General features: G+C 45.3%; 1 pseudogene; it reads left to right on the top strand.

Moving 5' to 3' along the window:
• Nucleotides 1-623: 623 nt before the first annotated feature.
• The window catches only part of LOC133357755 (transforming growth factor-beta-induced protein ig-h3-like), a 48,182-nt pseudogene continuing 30,637 nt past the window's right edge, over nt 624-18,168 (top strand).

Genomic DNA, 18,168 nt, shown 5'->3' with positions numbered 1-18,168 from the left:
GTGATTTGTTTACATTTCGATTTAAAGCTTTCGTGACGCTGTTTTTCAGACAACTCTGAGCACGGCTGCTTGCGTTGTGGCCGAAACGTCGTGAGAATTGTATTTTATTTTGTTTTATTTTTATTATTTTATTATTTCCATTCTACGTGACTTCACCGAAAGAACCAAGAAGATTTGCATCTGTTGCCGAGACCCCACTCTCTTCGGTCGCGTGTGCTTAGGCCCCGTCACGTGGGGCCATTTGGAACTGGGAGCCAGACGCGAGCTTCTTGCTGGGTTGGGTAATTCATCGGAGGCTCCGTTCATCAGCTCTGTCGCTTCAAGTATTTGGCGACCGTGCACATTTCATCAGGGTAATCGCACGGGTGAATTTTTAAATCGCCCCCCTTCCACCCCATCGCCTCCTCCTATAACCTCAAATAACCATTCACCGCACAGCTGTTCGTGTATCTGTTACATTATTACACAAACCGTTAATCTTGAAAACATGTGACACACAAAAACGAAAAATGTTCCCCTAAAGCAAGCGGATAGGGCCCGGCGGGAGGGGGGGGGATAGGATTGCGCTTAAATGGCATGTTGCTAAAAGATGTGGTTTTTCAGATTTTTTTGGGGGAAAACTCCAGAAAGTGGGTTGAGTCTCTTGGGAGAAAGTAAGAGGCTCGCGACGATCGTGAACTCACTTCGCCCGTAAGCCGAGCCAACAAACACAAACCAGACCGCCTTATCTGCTACTAAACCCAGATACAGCTCCGCCGTGCCTTGTTACATCGCCACCTGAACACTCCAAACGCCAACTCCACACTCTCGCAAATCACCGCCGCTGCTGCTGCTGCTTCTGTCGCTGCTGCTGCTTCTGCTGTGAACCGCGTAATCCCAAGTTTGGCATCTCCCCACGTGGGCGAACATGGAGCGTCGAGCGGCCGCGACAATGCTGGGCGTCTTGCTGGCGCTGTGCGCGCTCTTCACCTTGCCGGGGACGGCCGAGGGGCAGTCCTCCTACATCGACCGCCTGCTGCTGCACAGCAGGATCCGCGGCAAGGACGAAGGGTAAACAACGCTGGGCACACGCGCACGCGCACGCACGCACGCGCACGCACGCACGCGCACGCACGCGCACGCGCGCCACCCACACGCGCGGCACGCAGACACACACACAACGACAATTGTTCATCCGCAAAGCCCGGACCAAGACTGTTGGTCGTTAGAGCGCAGCGCCTATGAAGCAGAGGTCGGAAACGGGTTTTTCGTTTCCTTACCCGTACCCGTACCCGGCCGCACCAGGGTCGCAAATGGGTACCCGTGCCCGTACCCGGCCGGGTATGGGTACCCGTACGCTACCCGTACCCGTATCCTACCCGAAATGAGTGACAAACGGTTACTCACCAGTGACTCACGGCCTACCCGTACCCGTACCCGGCCGCACCAGGGTCGAAAACGGATACCCGTACCCGGCCGGGTACGGGTAGCCGGGTATCGGGTAGGGTACGGGTATCGGGTACCCAGTTGCGACCTCTGGGATGAAGCCACGTTGCAGGCGCGGGTGGATTGATTCTAGGAACTTGAATTGTGAGAAGAGACAAGACGTTGGGAAATGAGTGACAAACAGTTACTCCTAGATTTGAAGCTTTCGTGACTGCAAGGATTCATACTCTTAGTTCTTTTGGTAAAGTCACGTAGGTAAAAAAAAGTTAAATTAAAATTAATAAAAACAGTGACTCACCAGTGACTCACGGTCTACCCGTACCCGTACCCGGCTGCACCAGGGTCGCAAACGGCTACCCGTACCCGTACCTGGCCGGGTACGGGTAGCCGGGTATCGGGTAGGGTACGGGTATCGGGTACCCAGTTGCGACCTCTGCTATGAAGGGGGGTGGCCAGGCTCACCCTGGCCGCCTTTGTCTCTCTAGTTGCGATGTTTCCACACGGCATGCGGGTGCTCATTTTAAGGCCGAGTCGACCTAGGGGAGGCCCGGAACCGGTTCATATAATCGTCGCCAGTGTTGACCGTGAATAGGGAATGGAACCCGGGTGGTCGGTTTCGTAGCGTGGCGCGCTAACCGCTACACCACCGCTCCCCTTCACTGACACACACACACACACGCGCATGCACGCACTGACACACACACACACGTGCACGCACTGACACACACACACGCGCGTGTGCACGCACTGACACACACACACGTGCACGCACTGACACACACACACGCGCGTGTGCACGCAGACGCCAACGTTGGGCAAACGTTGGCACGCGGTTGGAATTTGGTGGACCCAACGTTCCCAGTTGAACTGGGCTCCTGCCGAGACCGGCAACGCATAGGAAGGATGTGGAGTGAGCAGTAGCAATACCTGCCCACGTGTTTTTGTTCCCTTGTTGCTCTCCCCAGCTTTGATTTTAACGCACGGTCATCGAGCACTCGGGGTGTGGTGTACGCACGTATGTAGAACTTCTTTCGCACCGTGCCTAGCCAAACCGTTCCAAGCAGAAGGACAACAAAGCGCACACGAAGAGAAGTTCTAAGGAAACGAGTGTATCAATCTGGTGCCGTAGCACTCAGTGGCGATGTGGAACCTCTTTTTGCCAGTGTCAAAATATAAGAATAGGTTTTACCCTCTCTGGCAATTAAACAGTCGTGTCGAGATGTGAAAAACACCAAACAGAAACTTTTTGCAAGGAATCTTATCCGCATTAACCACACGTGCTCGTGGTGAACATGCAAACACAAAACACGCTCTGATAATTGTATATGACATTGTCTTTTAAACCGATTTGTCCACACCGGGTACAGCTTTCTTTAGAGCCGAGTCTCAAGCAGTGTTAGACCAGAGGACAACGCCACAAGGCGAACAGCACAAAGCCTCCAACGGCTTCGTAACATCGGCAAGAAGCGCGTTCCAGACGGCCGCGAAAGCGCATCTGACCGCCGTATTTGTTCGAAGGCCGAGATGATGATGACCGGAGTTCACGTGACGACGGGTTCTCGATCCTTGACGACATCAGCGAAGTTGTCGATGTGCCCGTCTGGCACGAGGGGAAGTCAAAACCAGCTCGCAGGAATCGCAGGGCGCCACGTGGACAAACGCAGCAGTAGCAGCAGCAGCAGCAGCGGTGGCAGCAGCAGCAGTAGCAGCAGCGTGCACGCGCACACGTGCACGCACGCGCCTTGCAAGAGGTGTGATCACTTGCACGACGGCCCCTGGCTTGCCACGACCGCTAACCCTTCTTTTTAAATCCTTTATATTAAGTTCGCTTGCTTGCTTGCGTGCTTGCTTGCTTGCTTGCGTGCTTGCTTGCTTGCTTACGACCGTGCAAATCTTTCGGTCGTTTTTGAACCCACTTCCCGTGATCCAATCGAGCTGACATTTTGCACACAGACTCGTTGTGCGAGACAATTAATGTTCGTGAAAAAAAAAATTCCAAAATTTTACACTGTTTAGGGAAAACAAATTAAATATTTAATTACCAATTGCTTAATGGTGGCAGACAATCATCTGACCCATAGGTGGCAGCCATCTCAAGCCAGAGGACGAGAGGACTCTAGCCGCCACGCATATAAAGGATTTACAGTGAAAACTTTGTTTTTACTGGTTATACTTATTTGTGTTCTAAAGAAACGGCCGTGAATTTTGTCAACCCTCCCCCCCTACCCCCCATCGATATCTTTGACGGAATTTTCAATGAGATCGGGAAACTCTTCCCGCGGACCGTGTCCGTAATTTGTGAAGAGCTCACTTCATCTTCTTCCTTGTCGCACAGCCTGCCGATGTAGATTGCAGAGCCAACACTTGCATCCCACTGGGATTTTTGCACACAGCGTTGGTGTACGGTGATTTTTTTTCTCCTTATTCTTATTTGTGGATTGCGAGGTACTGTGTGGTTATATGGGCAATGTGAGTCTATGGCAATGTTGAGTCTATGGGCAGTGTTGAGTCTATGGGCAGTGGTGAGTCTATGGCGCAGTGTTGGATCAATGGTCCAGTGTTGGGTCTATGGTGCAGTGTTGGGTCTATCGGTAGTGTTGAGTCTATGGGCATTGTTGGGTCTATGGTGCAGTTTTGAGTCTATGGTGCAGTGTTGAGTCTATGGGCAGTGTTCGTCTATGGTGCAGTTTTGAGTCCATGGTGCATTGTTGAGGTTATGGTGCAGTGTTGGGTCCATGGTCCAGTGTTGAGTCGAAGTGCAGTCTTCTTCTTGTCGAACGGCCGATGTAGCTGCAGAACATCGACTACAATTTCACATGTAGGTGTTCAAGCCACAGACAACCGCGTCAGACGGACGTCTCCTTCTTCGTCCATAAGCAATGTTTTTGGGTTTAGATCGCGTTATTTATAAATGTGTCGTAACCCTCCACCACCCGACACGGCCAATCAGTAAAAAAGTGTCACGTTGACAAAAGACAAATAGTTCACTGCTTTAGCCCCACCGGTGTGTTGAAGCGTGAAACCACAACATTTACAATATTAGTTTTTTAACACTGTCCATAGACTCAACACTACCCATAGACTCAACACTACCCATAGACTCAACACTACCCAGAGACTCAACACTGTCCATAGACTCAACACTACCCATAGACTCAACACTGTCCATAGACTCAACACTGCCCATAGACTCAACACTACCCATAGACTCAACACTACCCACAGACGCAACACTACCCATAGACTCAACACTACCCATAGACTCAACACTACCCATAGACTCAACACTGCCCATAGACTCAACACTACCCATAGACTCAACACTGCCCATAGACTCAACACTACCCATAGACTCAGCACTGCACCATAGACTCAACACTGACCATATACTCAACACTACCCATAGACTCAACACTGCCCATAGACTCAACACTACCCATAGACTCAACACTGCACCATAGACTCAACACTGACCATATACTCAACACTACCCATAGACTCAACACTACCCATAGACTCAACACTACCCATAGACGCAACACTGCCCATATACTCAACACTACCCATAGACTCAACACTACCCATAAACTCAATACTACACATAGACTCAACACTACCCATAGACTCAACACTACCCATAGACTCAACACTACCCATAGACTCAACACTACCCATAGACTCAACACTGCCCATAGACTCAACACTACCCATAGACTCAACACTGCACCATAGACTCAACACTGTCCATAGACTCAACACTACCCATAGACTCAACACTACCCATAGACTCAACACTGCCCACAGACTCAACACTACCCATAGACTCAACACTACCCATAGACTCAACACTACCCATAGACTCAACACTACCCATAGACTCAACACTGCCCATAGACGCAACACTGACCATATACTCAACACTACCCATAGACTCAACACTACCCATAGACTCAACACTACCCATAGACGCAACACTGCCCATATACTCAACACTACCCATAGACTCAACACTACCCATAGACTCAATACTACACATAGACTCAACACTACCCATAGACTCAACACTACCCATAGTCTCAACACTACCCAATTTTTTTTATAAATGTTGTGGTTTCACGCTTCAACACACCGGTGGGCTAAAGCAGTGAACTGTTTGTCTTTTGTCAACGTGACACTTTTTTACTGATTGGCCGTGTCGGGTGGTGGAGGGTTACGACACATTTATAAATAACGCGATCTAAACCCCAAAACGTTGATTATGAATAATATTGGTCGCGAAAGCCTGCCACGTTCTGGATGACCGCAGTCGCCACACCACTAACGGAGAGTTTGTGTCGTAAGATGCCGTTGTACATTTTCATGGAGTTGTCTGTGGCTTTGCGACGTGCGAGAAAACTTGTTCTGGAAACTGCAAGCAGCTGCCAGAGCTGCTTTGTGTTTCGAGCCAAGATGACTGCATGCGGTAGAGAATGCTTCAACGTTTTTGGATGATCGCATATTATTGTTTTTATTCACGTGAGATCGCACCGGATGATGTCTGCTTGTCAAAAGGCTTCGCGTGAGCGTGCCAGATAAAATTTTACGGGGGGTTTTTTGGGGGTTTAATTTCAAACGCACGTTTCGTGCGCGCGTATTGTCTTTGGCGGCACACGATGAGCAGAGGGTAAGCCGAGGGGTAACTTCGCAGTAAACGCGGAAAGTTGAGCTAAAGATGCGCCCACGTTGACTCAACAGTTCCACGCGCACGGCCCAACGTTGGCCTAACGTTGGGCCATGAGCTTGAAGGTAACCTGCCCCACTTGGGGCATGAGCTTGAAGGTAACTTGCCCCACTATGAGATGTTAACTACCTCGCCTGGTATGCAGGAAGTCGTGAATTCGATCCCGACCCTGACGCCTGCTGTATATTTGCAGTTTGCGTGTTTCACTCATCATCATCATCACGGTGGCTAGGAGATGTTGACTCCCTCGCCTGGTGTGCAGGAGGTCGTCAGTTCGATCCCGACCCTTGACGATCCAATGTTTTATATTTGGAGTCTGCGTGTTCCTTCTCCCCGTGGTCACGTGGATTTTCCTCCGGGTCCGTCAGGTTTTCCCTCCCACATTTAGAATCAACTTCACACGTTTTTTTAAATCCTTTAAATTAAGTTTGCTTGCTTGCTTAGGACCGTGCAAATCTTCCGGTCGTTTTTTAACCCACTTCCCGTGATCCAATCGAGCTGACATTTTGCACACAGACTCGTTGTGCGTGACAATTTATGTTCGTGAAAATTTTTTTCCAAAATTTTACACTTTTTAGGACAAAAATATTATATTTAATTACCAAATGCTTAATGGTGCAATGCAATCATCTGACCCATAGGTGGCAGCCATCTCAAGCCAGAGGACGAGAGGACTCGAGCCGCCACGCATATAAAGGATTTAGAGTGAAAAACTTTGTTTTTACGGGTTACACTTATACAGTATTTGGCTGCTGTCGTGCGTGTCCACGTGACGACGTTGATGACTCAAATTTGTTGAGCTATCATTTGTGACAGCCATGAACGCTTCTGGAAACAAAGAGCCACAACACCAAAGAAACATTAAATGATCTCAAACACAACTGTCGGCAGTGGCAGAGCATGCTTGTCAACAAGGACACTCAATTGATTTTGATAATGTTGAAGTGTTGTGTAAAACGAATTATTACTGGCCAAGACTAATTAGAGAATCCATTGAAATTGAGAGAAACAGAAAAAAATTAAATCGCTCTGACAGCTACAGGCTTAGTGCGGCCTGGAAGCGTATTATCAAATAAATACAATTACAATTCCTTATAAGGGAAACAAATAGCAATGAATAACAATTGAATGATTACCAATCTATATAATTACAATACCCTCCCCATCTTTGCCTTGAATCACTGCACCAGATTGAATTGAATTAAATGATGACGTCACCCTGATGCTGCTCTATTTAATGTAGTGTAGTAGTGTATAGTGTAGTGTAGTAGTGTATAGTGTAGTGTGTAGTGTAGTAGTGTATAGTGTAGTGTAGTAGTGTATAGTGTAGTGTAGTAGTGTATAGTGTAGTGTAGTAGTGTATAGTGTAGTGTATAGTGTAGTGTAGTAGTGTATAGTGTAGTGTGTAGTGTAGTAGTGTATAGTGTAGTGTAGTAGTGTATAGTGTAGTAGTGTATAGTGTAGTGTAGTAGTGTATAGTGTAGTGTGTAGTGTAGTAGTGTATAGTGTAGTGTATAGTGTAGTGTAGTAGTGTATAGTGTAGTGTAGTAGTGTATAGTGTAGTGTATAGTGTAGTGTAGTAGTGTATAGTGTAGTGTATAGTGTAGTGTAGTAGTGTATAGTGTAGTGTAGTAGTGTATAGTGTATAGTGTAGTGTAGTAGTGTATTAGTGTAGTGTATAGTGTAGTGAAGTAGTGTATAGTGTAGTGTAGTAGTGTAGTGTAGTAGTGTATAGTGTATAGTGTAGTGAAGTAGTGTATAGTGTAGTGCATAGTGTAGTGTAGTAGTGTATAGTGTAGTGTGTAGTGTAGTAGTGTATAGTGTAGTGTATAGTGTAGTGTAGTAGTGTATAGTGTAGTGTATAGTGTAGTGAAGTAGTGTATAGTGTAGTAAATGATGACGTCACCCTGATGCTGCTCTATTTAAGAGCGGAAGCAACAGGAGAGCTTCACCATTCTTGCCCGATGAAGCTGATTGTAATTATCAGCGAAACGTCGGACTACTCAAATTTTAAAATGCTGTTGATGCTCTCTTCAGCACACCGGTGGGCTAAAGAAGTGAATTAATTTGTCTTTTGAAAACGTGACACATTTTTTACTGTTTGGCCGTGTCGGGTTCAAGTTCAAGTTCATGTATTAGGTATATAGCCCTGTGAGCCATTCGGCTCTTGAATCGGGTGCAACCGCAACAAACAAAAAACAAAAACATGAACAAAAAACATCTTAAAGTGAATATGTGACTGAGTGTAAACAGAAAATCCAAGAAAAGGCAGCAAAATATTGCAGAAAAAGCACCGTACACCAACGCTGTGTGCAAAAATCCCAGTGGGATGCAAGTCAAACAACAACAACAACAACCACAAGACAACTTAGATTAAGGCCATCAGTCTAACTCTGTACTACGACAAACAAACATGGCTAAACCAATACACTTTTCGAAATCACCAAAATAAATCCATGAAAGCAATAAAAAAACAATCAAAGGGTGGTGGAGGGTTACGACACATTTATATATAACGCGCTCTGACCCAAAAAACCTATATTATGAATAGCTTACCTTGTTAAAAACAACCAAAAAAATGCGTTTCAGAGGGCGGTGGGGCTCGATGGCTGACGGATAAGAAATTAATGATCGCTGGGGGATTTTGTGGCGCTGGCCACAGCCCGAATGTGTGTACCGTGCAGATGGTGACCAACACGAGGAAGACGTTCTATTCTTCCTGCCAGACGTGGTACCGCAAGATGGTCTGTGGCAATCCCACGTGAGTAACCCAAGGCCTTAATTTTAATAAATATGCTCAAAATGTCCCCCCCCCCCCAATATGGTGCTATTAACAATATTTAAAAAAAAAAATAATTGCTATGCTATGTAAATAAAAAGAACAATTTGCTAAACCTTGGCCACAATAAATGGACTTTTTCATCTTCACTATGGGAACCTCATTTGCCAGTAAAAATATGATAATTGGTTTTTTACCCTTCTATCTGGCAACAAAACTGACACCTTTTTACAAGGAGTCATGTTTGTATAGACCGCAATACCTGCAGTCATCTGGTCCAACCCATGTGAGACTAGGCTCTATGGAAAGCTGTCTCGGGTGTGGACCAATCAACTTCAAGGACAGTGCACATCATCAGAGTTATGTATTTTGTTTGTATTATGACTGCAGGTATTGCGGTCTATGCAAACATGACTCCTTGTAAAAAGGTGTCAGTTTTGTTGCCAGATAGAAGGGTAAAAAAAAAAATTATCATCTTTTTCATCTTCTTGGTTCTTTCGGTAAAGTCACGTAGAATGGAAATAATAAAATAATAATAATACATTTACATAATAAAATAATTCTCACGACGTTTCGGCCACAACGCAAGCAGCCTGTTCTTCACCTGAGGACGGCTGCTTGCGTTGTGGCCGAAACGTCGTGAGAATTATTTTATTATGTTTTATTTTTATTATGTTATTACTTCCCTTCTACGTGGCTTTACCGAAAGAACCAAGAAGATGAATCCCTGCAGTCACGAAAGCTTTAAATCGAAATTTTATTATGTTTTATTTTTATTATTTTATTATTTCCCTTCTACGTGACTTTACCGAAAGAACTAAGAAGATTAATCCCTGCAGCCACGAGAGCTTTAAATCGAAATTTAACTGGACTTTTCTTCATGTAACAATGAATAGATTTCTGTGTATACGATTGTGGTTATGGTTGTACTTTATTAATCCCTAATCTCAGCCAATGCATACAATGAAACAAGAAAATATAAAAAAAACAGAGCAATGCAATACAATACACTATTATACATTTTTGTAAAAATAAATAAAAAGTCCATCCCAAGTGTTAGTAAATTTTTTTATATTTTAGGCAGGAAATTAGTTTTCAAATTTAGATTGTTTTTCTGGGGGGGCCCTAGACCCCTGGAAGATTTGGTCCCCCCCCCAATATTGACTCCATGGCTACGGCCTTGGAGTAACCCCCCCCACCCACACCATACCAACACAGCCGCCATTCGTCACTAAGTGACGGTGACGTCACCACGGGGCCTGTGCCAGGCCAGGTGCACTTTGAGGCCACGTGAAGTGTCGAAGGCTCGCTGATGACAGGAGGTGTCGTAACAGACCCAGCAAAAAACAGACCCAGCAGGCACTGTGGGTTGACCGTCTGAAGTGCCTACTGGCAGATGCACCCTGCATCTGCCAGTAGTCGTTTTATCTGCCAGGGGCTCCGCTCGTTGTTGTGAGCGTCGCTCCTCTTGCCTCCAAGTGCCCAGTGGCGTCCTTTACGAGCCTCCTCCGCAAGAGGCCTACCTTGACACCCCTCCGCTCACGCAGCCATAGACACCAATCGGGCATGGGGGCCGTCCATAAATGACGTCACGCACCTAGGGGAAGGGGGGGGGTCAGACATTTGTGACGATGTGTGACGAGGGGGGGGGGGGGAGAAATGTGACGTCACATCAAAATGCGCAACTTTAAATAAATATAGACAACACGTTCTACTTAATTGAATAGACTTTTTAATAAATGTCTCCTCCTACAACATCAGAGTGCAGCGCCACATTAAATACGCACTACAATGACAATAGTTTAAAGCTATTTGAAGCATTTCGATTTAAAGCTTTCGTGACTGCAGGGATTCATCTTCTTGGTTCTTTTGGTAAAGTCACGTAGAAGGGAAATAATGAAATAATAAAAATAAAACATAATAAAATAATTCTCACGACGTTTCGGCCACAACGCAAGCAGCCGTCCTTCACCTGAGGACGGCTGCTTGCGTTGTGGCCGAAACGTCGTGAGAATTATCTTATTGTGTTTTATTTTTATTATTTCATTACTTCCCTTCTACGTGACTTTACCGAAAGAACCAAGAAGATGATTTGAAGCATGTGTTATTTTTTTTGGGGGGGGGGGGCAGAGCTTTGTGACTTCATATTTGAGGGGGGGTCTGACTTTTTTGACGTCATGTAACGAGGGGGGGGGGGTCAAAAATATTCCAAAATCGCGTGACGTCATTTATGGACGGCCCCATGCCCCAATCTTAATTTGGAGCTTTCGTGACTGCAGGAATTACTCTTTGGTTCTTTCGGTAAAGTGACGTATAAAGATAAAATAATAAATTAAATACTAGCACACGACGTTTCGATTGCAACACAAGCAATCATCATCAGGTATAAATGAAATAGCAACACAAATCTAGTATACTTAGAAATGTAATGTAATACAACGGAGAGTCGGATAAAATAACAGTCAACACCCTACCTGGTTGATTACGTTCTTCCTGAGAATGCTAAATTTGAGAGAGAGATAAAACACAGAACCAGAAACATATAGACAGACATATAAGCAGACAGATATCACAGAGATACATAGAGAGAGAACAAACATAGGCACACAGAGAAATGCCATGCCCCGTTTGCCATCAAGATGATGAGCGCAGGACGCTGCGAGTGATGTCCATAAGGAAAGAAGTGGCGATAAAATCGCTCCTCACGTGTCACGTGACATCATAGGTGCAGCCTCGCCTCAAAAATAGCTCAAATCGAGAGTTTGCGTGTCTCTCTCTCATCATCATCATCACGGTGGCTAGGAGATGTTAACTACCTCGCCTGGTATGCAGGAGGTCGTGGGTTCGATCCCTACCCTGACGCCTGCTGTATATTTGGAGTTTGTGTGTGTGTGTGTATGTGTCTCTCTCTCATCATCATCACGGTGGCTAGGAGATGTTGACTACCTCGCCTAGTATGCAGGAGGTCGTGGGTTCAATCCAGACCCTGACGCCTGCTGTATATTTAGAGTTTGCGTCTCTCTTTCTCATCATCACGGTGGCTAGGAGATGTTAACTACCTCGCCTGGTACGCAGGAGGTCGTGGGTTCGATCCCTACCCTGACGCCTGCTGCTGTATATTTAGAGTTTGCGTCTCTCTCTCTCTCATCATCATCACGGTGGCTAGGAGATGTTAACTACCTCGCCTGGTATACAGGATGTCGTGGGTTCGATCCCTACTCTGCCGATGCCTGCTGTGTATTTGGCGTTTGTGTGTGTCTCTCTCTCATCATCATCACGGTGGCTAGGAGATGTTAACGTTCTCCTGCATACCAGGCGAGGTAGTTAACATCTCCTAGCCATCGTGATGATGAGAGAGACACGCAAACTCCAAATATACAGCAGGCGTCAGGGTCGGGATCGAACCCACGACCTCCTCCATACCAGGCGAGGTAGTTAGCATCTCCTAGCCACCGTGGCGCCCCAAGTACTGAGAGAATGTTTCTGAATATTGCTCACTCCTTTGTCACCTATACGAATAATCCTGAAACATATTGTTTGGCGACGCTGCTGGCTGCCGCTGCATTGGCAGCGCGAGCAGAAATTATAATAAAAATAATTATACAAAAACTTAACATGTTGGTCAATAACAGCACTGTCTGTTTTTAAAAAAAAAACATTATATATAATAGACGTTTCGGGCAATGGCCCTTGTTCTAAGTAGATGGACCATTACTCTAAACGCCTCCTATAATTTTTTTTTATATTTTTTTACTTTTAAGGCCACAGTGTGGTTGAGGCACATGCTGTTTTAAATCCTTTATATTAAGTTCGCGTGCTTGCTTGCTTGCTTAGGACCGTGCAAATCTTTCGGTCGTTTTTTAACCCACTTCCCGTGATCCAATCGAGCTGACATTTTCCACTCAGACTCGTTGTGCCAGACAATTAATGTTCGTGAAAAAAAATTCCCAAAATTTTACACTTTTTAGGCAAAAAAAATATATTTTACATATATTCAAATAGAACGCATTCATGGCTTTGGCTGAACGTCAGAGTGCAAGAGCCCAGAGCGTAACCCCTCCACAGGCCGTGGCGGAGTAGCGCAGTTGGTAGCGCCCTCGCTTCCCATGCCAAAGGTCGCGGGATCGATCCCCGCGTCCTCCACAGGCGAATATATTTTTTAATCCTTTATATTAAGTTCGCCGCCATGCATATAAAGGATTTATAGTGAAAAACTTTGTTTTTACGGGTTTACTTGTTTGTTGTTGTTGTGTGTTATCCCCTGAGACAAAAGCATCGGTCTGTTGTTTTAGCTGCCCGACATCTGACAAAAACAACAACAACAACAAAACCCTCACTCTTGGCCTAATTGGGTTAAAACCGGCACCTGAGAATAACATTTTAGTCACGTGGGAAAATAATAAGACAAAAAGATTGATCGACTTCTCCGCCGAGAGCAATCGGAAGCGAATGTGACGTTTGGAACGGACGATACGGCGTGCGATCACGTGATCCACGGGAGCGGTGGTGCAACGGTTAGCGCCGCGCTCCGGAACCCGGACCGCCCGAGTATCGATCCTCGCGCACGGCCAACGCCGGCGACGATTGTCTCAACTCGGTTCTGGGCTTCCCCTAGGTCGACTCAGCCTGAAATGAGTACCCGGTGCCTGCCGGGGTTTTTTGTTTCTTCCGCCCTCCACATTTAGAAGCGTCCGCTGCTTTCAATTCCGCAGTGATGGCGAGCCACGAAATCACGTGTGACCAGGTCGCTTCTGGAACATAGCTATATAGCTCAGTGGGACTTACCTGGTGAACATTACAATTGGCGTAGGCAGGGCCGGATCAAGGTTGTGGGGGGGCTTTAGGAGCTGCAACCCAGGGGCGTCCGCCAGCTGGAGGGCTTTCAGAGATGAAATGAAAAGTGATTTCGTTCGTGAATTGCCGAATTGTATTTGTTTGTTTACCTTGTTAAAAAATAAATTTAAATTTTCTTTAACTTTGGTTTTACTCTTGAAAAAATAACTGGGGGGCGTCCTCACAGTGCCTGTATTTTTGCACACAGCGTTGGTGTACGGTGTTTTTTCTGCAATATTTTGCTGTCTTTTCTTAGATTTTCTGTTTGCACTCAGTCACATAGTCACTTTGAGATGTTTTTTGTTCATGTTTTAGTTTTTTGTTTGTTGCGGTTGCACCCGATTCAAGAGCCGAATGGCTCACAGGGCTATACCTAATGCATGAACTTGAACTCACTCACACTCACTCACCCACTCACCCAATCACCCACTCACTCACCAACACACTCACTCACTCACACACCCACTCACCCAATCACCCACTCACTCACCCACTCACTCACCCACTCACTCACACACTCACACACATTTTCTGTTTGCACATAGTCACTTTAAGATGTTTTCTTGTTCATGTTTTTGTTTTTTGTTTGTTGCGGTTGCACCCGATTCAAAAGCCGAATGGCTCACAGGGCTATACCAAATAAATGAACTTGAACTTGAGGCTAGGGACCTACACAATCTTAATCCGGCCCTGGGAGTAGGTATAGGTAGGTCAAAGGAGACAAAGGCGGCCGGGCGTGGTTGATAGCCACCCACCCCCTCGTGTGCCGTGCCGGCCTTCACAGGTTCTGCTCGCAAACAGCACTTGCCCCAACCGCCCGTGAAGGCTACACGGGTGGTCTTTATCTTTGTGTTTCACAGTGACCGGCGTAAATTTGCAGTCCTTGTTGGGGAATAAAAAAAAAAGAAAAACACAACTGCCAACATTTAAAGAACACATTGGCTCCTAATTCAATGCGGGTACACGTGTGAACACCAGCATTCTGTTCAGGAATGTGCTCAACTAATTAAGGTCGACGAGACCGATCTTGAAAAAGTCGTTTCAAACTGAGCCGCTCATTTCAATAAAAAACAACAAAACTATCTGGGAATGGCCCTAAGCGGGCCCAGATGCATTGGCAATGAGTGCAGAGAACCGATTAGTCCTGCGGGGTCGTTTTCACCGCAGACGCCGGCTGACTGCGGTTCAGCCCCAACAATTCGTGGGCCCCACCGCTCAATTGGCGGCGACATCGGCCGTGGTCCTCCGGGGAAGGGCTGCTGTGGCTACGTGGGGTGCGTTTGGCCAAACCTCGGCAGAAAATAACAATTCCCGCGCGTGGCGTGGATGTGTGTCTGTACCAGGGGCGGTTTCTTCATTAGGGCGATTGGGCGACGCACCACCAATGTCATTCAACCACAGAGTCACGCTAGCCGTCACTGTGCCTCTGGATATAGTCCAATCAGCGTCATGTCACGTTTTGTGGAGTACCGCCTCTTTTTGGGCAATTTCACTCCGGCTGAGAATCGCCCCGAGTGGCCCCATAGACTTACATTCAAAGATGTTTTTTTTCGACCGGGGGGTGCTCCAATGCATTCTCTATGGCTTCCGGGAGGGCTCGCCCTAACGTGCTTACTTCATCATACCGTGTAAGCACGTTTCATCCAACAATATAATTTGTCGCCACCTAGTGGAATCTTTAATAAAAAAAAACTTGAGTGGATTGTAATAATAGTGAGTATAGAAACAAACAAGATGTATTGTAAGAGTCACTTTATTTTTCATTAATATTAAAGAAGTGAAGTTGCCTTTACATACTTAAGCTGTTAATTTATCCATTGCATGGGTGGACCTTATCCTTATCAATCATCCAGACATTTGCCCCCCCCTGAGAGACTTTGCAGGAGCCGCCACTGGTCTGTACGTACGTGCGTCGAACCTCTCTCGCACCGCACGTAGCCCATCCTGCTAGGGGGTCGTGTACGTAGGACTTCTTTCGCGCCGTACGTAGCCAGCCGCGCTAATGTATGCATGTTCAAGTTATTTTGCCACCCCATATGTTAGCCAGCTGTGCTGATGCCGATGTGTGTACGTGGAACTTGTTTCGCTCCGTCCGTAACCGGCCGTGTTAATCGGAGGTGTTGGGTTCTAATCGGACGTGTTGGGACTATATATTCTCGGTTCTTTCGGTAAAGTCACGTAGAAGGGAAATAATAAAATAATATAAATATAAAACAATTAAAATTCTCACTACGTTTCGACTGCAACACAAGCAATCGTCATCAGGTGTGAAATATTTATTTATATTATATTTATATTATTTTATTATTTCCCTTCTACGTGACTTTACCGAAAGAACCAAAAATATGAATCCCTGCAGTCACGAAAGCTTTAAATCAAAATGTTGGGACCAATTGGAGGAGCTGTTAATGCTACCCCCCTTCCCCCTCCATTTGATGCTGCTTAATCCTGCATAATGCACGGGCATAATATTAATTTGAAACCCCCCCATCCACCTCCTACGCATTTTCCATATGCTAAATTCCTCTTGATATGCAAATTATTTTGGCAAGGCGCTCTTCTTCCCACCTCCCCCCCTCCAACCCAGCTTAAATATACGCTCCAAGCTTGGTGGTGTTTCATTCTTCACCTGAGGACGGCTGCTTGCGTTGTGGCCAAAACGTCGTGAGAATTATTTTATTATGTTTTATTTTATTATTTTATTATTTTACTATGTTTTATTTTTATTATTTTATTATTTTATTATGTTTTATTTTTATTATTTTATTATTTCCCTTCTACGTGACTTCACCGAAAGAACCAAGAAGATGAACTGGGGCTATCGGAGGTGTACAGGCGGCTAATCGGATGTGCCTTGTCCCGTTTCTTTCAGCACAATCACCTACGAGTGCTGCCCTGGCTACCTCCCGGTGGAGGGAGAGAAGGGATGTCCTGCCAGTAAGAACTTGTACCTTTCCACCCATTATTCACAACACGAACCTCGATTGTTTTTTTTAAATCCTTTATATTAAGTTCACTCGCTTGCTTGCTTGCGCGCTTACGACCGTGCAAATCTTTCGGTCGTTTTTTAACCCACTTCCCGTGATCCAATCGAGCTGGCGTTTTGCACACAGACGCGTTGTGCGTGACAATAAATTTTGGTGAAAAAATTTTCCCAAAATGTTACACTTTTAGGATTTTTTTTTGTATATTTAATTACCAATTGCTTAATGGTGGTAGGCAATCATCTGACCCATAAGTGGCAGCCATCTCAAGCCAGAGGACGAGAGGACTCTAGCCGCCACGCATATAAAGGATTTATAGTGAAAAACTTTGTTTTTACGGGTTAGTTTTTTTAATTTGTTTTAAATTGTAACTCCACACAAACCCTCGGTGTAAAGCACAAACCGTGAGCACGCAGGGAGGGGCCGAGGGGCGAGGGGATGCAGAAACTCCGCGGACAAAAGCCACCAGGGTTCAACACTCCTGGGTTTCAGGAAGGGTGGAAGACACACGTACGCTTTCACGGCCAATATTGTGATTCGTGATTAGTTTCCTCTCGGGGTTAGGTACAATGTCAGTTTGTATTCTTAGGTTTTTTCGGTAAAGTCACGTAGGTAAAAAATTAAAATTAATAAAAGTAAAATAAAAATAAAATAAAAATCACGACGTTTCGGAGGCAACACAAGCTTCCGTCTTCAGGTGGACCTGTCACAGCAGCTTGTGTTGCCTCCGAAACGTCGTGATTTTTATTTTATTTTTATTTTACTTTTATTAATTTTAATTTTTTACCTACGTGACTTTACCGAAAAAACCTAAGAATATGAATCCTTGCAGTCACGAAATCTTCAAATCTAGAATTAATGTCAGTTTGGTTAAACACGTAGGCTTTTGCGACAAATATTAACCATAATAGAGGTTTTGTGGTTTAGATCGCGTATATCTATGAATGCGTCGTTAAAACCCGCCTCCACCCGACACAGCCAATTAGTAAGGTTTGTCACGTAAACAGAACGTGCCAACACCGGTTGTGTGTTGTAGAGGAAACCCACAACAACATTTGCAATTATAGTGTTGGGTATAGTGTAGTGTATAGTGTAGTGTATAGTGTTGTGTATAGTGTAATATAGTGTAGTGTATATTGTAGTGTATAGTGTAGTGTAGTAGTATATAGTGTAGTGTATAGTGTAGTGTATAGTATAGTATATAGTATAGTGTATAGTGTAGTGTATAATGTAGTGTATAGTGTAGTGTATAGTGTAGTGTATAATGTACTGTATAGTGTAGTGTAGTAGTATATAGTGTAGTGTATAGTGTAGTGTATAGTATAGTATATAGTATAGTGTATAGTGTAGTGTATATTGTTGTGTATATTGTAGTGTATAGTGTAGTGTATAGTGTAGTGTATAGTGTAGTGTATAGTGTAGTGTAT

Source organism: Lethenteron reissneri, chromosome 59 (assembly GCF_015708825.2).
Source record: "Lethenteron reissneri isolate LAM-NWPU_2019-01 chromosome 59, ASM1570882v1, whole genome shotgun sequence".
Taxonomy (NCBI): domain Eukaryota; kingdom Metazoa; phylum Chordata; class Hyperoartia; order Petromyzontiformes; family Petromyzontidae; genus Lethenteron; species Lethenteron reissneri.
Note: the sequence above shows the minus strand (reverse complement) of the source record. Positions and strands in the feature narration are given on the sequence as shown.